Here is a 6064-nt window from a genome sequence, read left to right on the forward strand (position 1 = left end):
TGGATGTTAGGAAGAACTTTTTTACCGAAAGGGTTGTTAGACATTGGAATGGGCTGCCCAGGGAAGTGGTGGAGTCACCATCCCTGGAAGTCTTTAAAAGATGTTTAGATGTAGAGCTTAGGGATATGGTTTAGTGGAGGACTGTCAGAGGTTGGACTTGATGATCTTGAGGTCTCTGTGAAATTAGAAATTCTGTGATTCTGTGATTTTAATGGAGGCTTATGTATGTAAGTTGTACTGGGCCTGGCTGGGATGTTAACTTACCCTGCAGCAGCCCATACAGTGCTGTGCTTTGCACTTGTAGCTAGATCAGCAGTGGTATCACACCAGTGTTGTGTCTGCTGCTGAGCAGTGCTGTCACAGCATCAGGACTCACTTTAAACCTCCAAGGGGGTGGGCAAAAAAGTGAGAAAGGAACATCACCAGGTCAGCTGACCTAAACGAACCAAAGGGATATTCCATACCATATGATGTCACACTCAGCAATAAAAGGTGGAAACAGGAAGAAGAGGGGTGGGGTGGGCTCTCGTTGCGAAAATGTCAGTCCTCCTCCCGAACACTGGCTACGTGCGTTGAGGCCCTGCTTCAAGGACATGGTCAAGCATCGCTCCTTTGTGGCAAGTAGAGAGTAATTTCTTTCCTCTGCACTTCCACACAGCCTTTACTTTTTTTTTTTTTTCCTTTTTCCCCTCCCTTTTCCCCTTTGCCTTTTTCCTTTTAGTTAAATTGTTTAATTAATAATAATCTTTCCTTAATAATTATTTTTCCCCTTTAATTAAATTATCCTTATCCCAACCCATGTATTGTTCTTTTACTTCTTCCCCTCCTCTTCTAAGGAGGGGGAATGAGAGAGCAGTTGTGGAGTTCAGCTGCCTAGCACGGTAAAAACACCACATAAGTATTTCATGTATTTTCACTTTCAGCAGAGATTCCTCTAAGACTCAAGCTTTGCATCAGATCTTCTCTAAGAATTGGAAAAACGGATGTCTAAAGAGGAATCTGATTTTTGTCTGATCTGAGACCACACTCTCATGTCAGGACCTAGTGTTTCCTGATGTGACAGAGGAGTCAGCAAAAGAAAATGTCTGTTTCTTGTTACCGATAGCTTCCAGATCATGCTTTCACTTCTAAATGGAAAGAACTTCCCACCACAAGATTTAAATATTTAAATATTGCAAGTAGAAACTGAAGTCTTTTTCATTATTCACAATAACTTCATGGGAAACTGGATTGACGTTAGCATGAAACAAATATATGACCTGGCCTGCATAATGTGAGATGTTCTATGCACTGGAATTTTATTCCCACAAAATGTTGTTGATTGGCCTATCTTAAATTCATATTTCAGAATTAAGCCTCAAAAGGCCTGTTCTGAAAAAGCTGACAAAATCAAGGAATTAGAGGAGGATTCTTTTTTGTTCCATTTCATTTAGTTTAATATATAGTTGATTACTCATACAAGAATCCCTTGGTCATAGCAGTTAGCAGAGCAGTGCCATCTCCTGCCTGCCACAACTTTAAACAAGAAGAAGAGGCTAAGAGGAAATGAAAGACTCAAGAGGTAGATCAAAAACAAAAACAAAAACAAAACAAAAAAAAGCAAATCAAAACAACAAAAAAAGTTGAAGTTGAATGATAAGATACTGGTAATATCTTGATAACAATAACTGTTTGATTTTGAGGTACTCAGAAGTATATCCCACGCTAGTGTGACTGAATTAAGGGACTAGAAGGTGCATTTCAAATCACTCCTCAAAAACAACTTGTAAAGATATTGAATTTAGACCACAGACAGCCATCAACTGCTCATAGCCAGTTACTGAAAGGCACTAAACAAGCTCTTCATCTGCTATGTCTAAGATGAGAAGAAAGTCCTTCAAAATTGAGACACAGCGAGACACAGATTTCTGTCACTGAGTGCCCAGAGCTGTGTTACTGCCATAACTTATGCAGTGTTCTATCTCAGAAAATTGTTCTCCTATTGTTTTGGTTATGGTTCAGGTTGGAAGGGACCTTAAAGATCACCTAGTTCCAAAGCTCCCCTGCCATGGGCAGGGATGACAGCCACTAGATCAGATTGCCCAGGGCCTCATCCAACCTGGTCTTGAAAACCTCCAGACCAGGTTTAGAGGTTTAGAAGTTTGGAGAAGTTAGAAGCTAAAGGAGTAAAACTACTTTTTTTTGTTGTTGTTGGTTGTTTGGTTGTGTTTTTTTTTTTTTTTTTTTTTTTTTTTTTTTACTTAATTTATTTATTTATTAACTTAGAATTACATGAAAATAAGCTTAAATAAAAGTTCCTGATTCCTAGAAGGAGACTTAAGAAACACCTTCCATGTGACTTTTTGAACCAGGAAACTCATGATATTTCTGGGGCCAAGAAAGAAAGATTGAAAACTTATAATTCTGAACATAAATATGAAGATAAATATACAACAGAATTGCAATTAATAGCAAGCATTTAAGAAAGAGATTGCATCTAAATCACTAAGACAACCCTTAGCGGTTAGAAAATATGAATAGTCTGACTGCCTAGGTAGAGCTCATATCTATCAATTGGGAGATACTATTCTGCCAAACACTGGAGGAAATTGAATTTTGGATACATCCAGTTTGTGGCCTGGAAGTTTTAGTAGGAAATTCAGAAACCCTTTTACTTTGAAACACTGACGCTTCTAGGTTTTATCATGAGTGAATACTAGAAAGAATTTCATTTCTCTCTTTAGTTTAATTATTCTCATAACATTTGATGTGACCAACAAACTTGGTTGGTAGTCTTAGGATTACATGATTAGAGAGATTAATGAAAAGGAAAATCTTCTTGTTGACTACTTGATGGTTCTTAATTCTAATTGTTAATTAGGTTTAGTAGTATTTGATTTGGGGGAACAATTTAGTCTACTGCTGTTTTAGTTTCATGTGTTGCTGAAATAAACTTCAAATGCCAGAGCACATTCCAATATTAAAAATGTGCATTGAAATAATCCCTTTCAGGAGGGTGAATACTTGAAGAAATTTGAAGGCATGCTATATAGTAAGCTTTTTTACTTTTTTTTTTTTTTTTAGTATATATATTTAGATCTGTTCTTTGTGAGACAGAATGCTTAAAAAACATCAATTGCAGAGCTTTGTGTTTTCTTTTAATTATTTAAAATTAGAAACCATGAGAGAAGTACAATCCATTTGCTCACCTACAAAATCATAGCATGTTTTCTCATACATCCATCCTCCTGTGTCTGATCAAAGATCACATTATTACAAATGCTTTTGAAATATAATGTTATCTAACATATATATGGTATTAAAAGAGATTTGTTGATGTATATAAACTTATTATCTGATGCATGATTTTTCTTTGATCAGGTCAACCTTCTTCCTTCTCTAAAAAAATATATTTTTTGAAATAAAATTATAATTAATAATAATAATTATTATTATTATTATATATTATTATATAATTATATAATTATATATATATATTAATATATATATATATTTATTTATATATATATTATATAATTATATATTATTATTAGAGGTGCTGTGTTTGTTCAGCCTGGGGCAGAAATGGTTTCAGGGGACCTAACAGCAGCCCCCATTGCCTATGCTGAAGTCATCAAGCAGAGCTGCTCCCTGGGCACAGGTATGCAGACTAGGAAGGTAAGAGGCAACAGGCATAAGTTGAAGCAAGATATAAGGACAAGAAGTTTTTGTGTTGTGTTTTTTCTTCCCTGTGAAGACAGTCAGGCAGTGGCACAGGTTGCCTAGAGAGGTTGTGCAGTGTCCTTCCCTGGAGATTTTCAATTGCTGACTCATGAAATCCTGAGCAACCTGGTCTGATCGTCTGAAAAGGTTGGCTTGTTTTGTTTTGTTTTCCAGAATCTTCTTACAACTGTGTCATAGGACTTTTTTGCTTTTCCATAATTTATTACTTCAAAAGCTGCAGGGAAAGACTATCAATTCATTTTGAATTTGAACTTTCTCTGGATTTGTTTCACATCGCAAAAACTGAAAAAAGAAAAAGCCTGTACCCAGCAACAGATAACCCTCTTATGTCTGCCTGGCTCACCTCTCTTAACTCCTAAACCTCAAGTGTATTACTATCAAAATAAATAAATAAATAAATAAATAAAGTTGTAAATTGACTTCTAATGTTATCACTTGGCTAAATTCCCATGCTGATACCACTGTATGAAAATCAATTCATCTGTGTCATCTTGGATTCATATGTAATTTACTTTCTAAGATTAGATATTGCTTCCAAAATGTCTAATCCCAAGATTGTTTTAATGATTCCTTGCTTATCTATTTGCAACATGGGCAAAATTTCTCAAATGTTTTGCTATCTCTCAGATGGAAAAATAATACAATAAAAGCACAATAACTTGTGTATTCTTCCTACCTGAAAGAGCATTTGAAGGCAAATAGCAAAGGTATCTGACAGATGTGCTCAAAAAAGCTTTGGAGAAGGAAGTCAGAAGATGTTTTTAATCCTGTAAGTTAGTCTGTTATTTTGTGAAATTCTCCGTGCCAGTTTATATTTGAAGGAACTATAGTTATACAACAAGAAAAAGTAGTATGAAAAGATGTTAGATACTGGAAGGTGATATAAAAGACCCCAAAATTGGTTCAGTACAGCAAAAAATCCAAACTGAGAGAGGTATAAGTGAACCTGTAAGAACAGTGCTTGTGTTTGTAACTTTGCTAAGCTCATCCATAAAACACGGGTCTATTTTAAGCACACATTAAATAGCACTGGTCTTAGGAGCAAGAACAATATTACTTGCACAGGGGTATTATGTATCATTACTAGCAGGAAGCTTTGCATGCACAGTCAGATCCTCAGGCAAAGATGTTATACAGATTGAGACCACCAACTGGACTCAATGGATTTGTTTTTATTTATTTCAATGAAAAATGTGACTACTTGGAAACTCATGTTGGGTGTTGCAATATTTCAGCCAGAAGGAAAAAAAAAAAAAAAAAAAATGAAAAGCTGTAAAATTAAAATATCTACTTTTGGCATGTTGATTATTTCTTTTGAAATTAATTTCTGCAGAAAAACAAAACAAAACAAACAAAAAGTTAATATTGTAACAGTTGTAACAGTAAGGAAAAAAAGTGTTGCCCTAAATAGCTTCTTTCTATTATTTTAGCTAGCTAGGTAATTGACAGAATAAGTAAGTGCACGGTTGTAATGTACATTCTTTGTCTCATGGTTTTCCTCAGCTCATACAGTATCTTCGATGTAATCATTTGAAGAATACGCGAGAGGACATAGAACAGACACACTGTGTGTGCTTCCATCTTCCATTTATTTGGGACAGAGTTGAAAAGTCAGAGAGATGAAAATTTCTCAACAACTGTGTCCAGGAAAGGTGACCCAGAGAAAAGAAAACTTGAAGAAGAGCTTTAATTATTATCCAAAATAGAAATGTAAGCAGGTTTCTAAAAGGCCTTGTCAGTGGATAGATATTTGGAAGAAGATAAGAGAGCAATGCAGGAAGTTAGAGCAGTGGAATGATACCATCGGAGAACCGAAAAGAGAATTATTTTAGTGACAGTTGCTGGATGAAGCTGAGGGGTGAAATAACAGAAACAAAAGGTTATGTAGTAAGTGACTGCAGTAGTCAAGGTAACAAAAGTTGACATGCCCAGCAATTTACTTGTCATACCAGAAAGAAAAAAAAAAAAAAAAAAAGTTGTGTAAGAAAAAAAAGGAAAAAGAAGAAAAAAAAGAAAAAGAAAAAGAAAAAGAAAAAGAAAAAGAAAAAGAAAAAGAAAAAGAAAAAGAAAAAGAAAAAGAAAAAGAAAAAGAAAAAGAAAAAGAAAAAGAAAAAAGAAAGAAAAAGGAAAAAGGAAAAGGAAAAGGAAAAGGAAAAGGAAAAGGAAAAGGAAAAGGAAAAGGAAAAGGAAAAGGAAAAGGAACAGGGAGAGGAGAGGAGAGGAGAGGAGAGGAGAGGAGAGGAGAGGAGAGGAGAGGAGAGGAGAGGAGAGGAGAGGAGAGGAGAGGAGAGGAGAGGAGAGGAGAGGAGAGGAGAGGAGAGGAGAGGAGAGGAGAGGAGAG

General features: G+C 35.5%; 1 long non-coding RNA gene across 1 annotated transcript; it reads left to right on the forward strand.

Annotated features, from left to right (window-relative positions):
* Positions 1 to 510: 510 nt before the first annotated feature.
* On the forward strand, positions 511 to 5699 carry LOC311430057. Its single transcript, XR_014688525.1, has 3 exons — positions 511 to 617; positions 3534 to 3657; positions 5227 to 5699. It is a non-coding gene; the product is annotated as an uncharacterized lncRNA (long non-coding RNA).
* Positions 5700 to 6064: the final 365 nt, after the last annotated feature.

This window comes from Aythya ferina (assembly GCF_964211825.1).
Source record: "Aythya ferina genome assembly, chromosome: 1".
Classification (NCBI taxonomy): domain Eukaryota; kingdom Metazoa; phylum Chordata; class Aves; order Anseriformes; family Anatidae; genus Aythya; species Aythya ferina.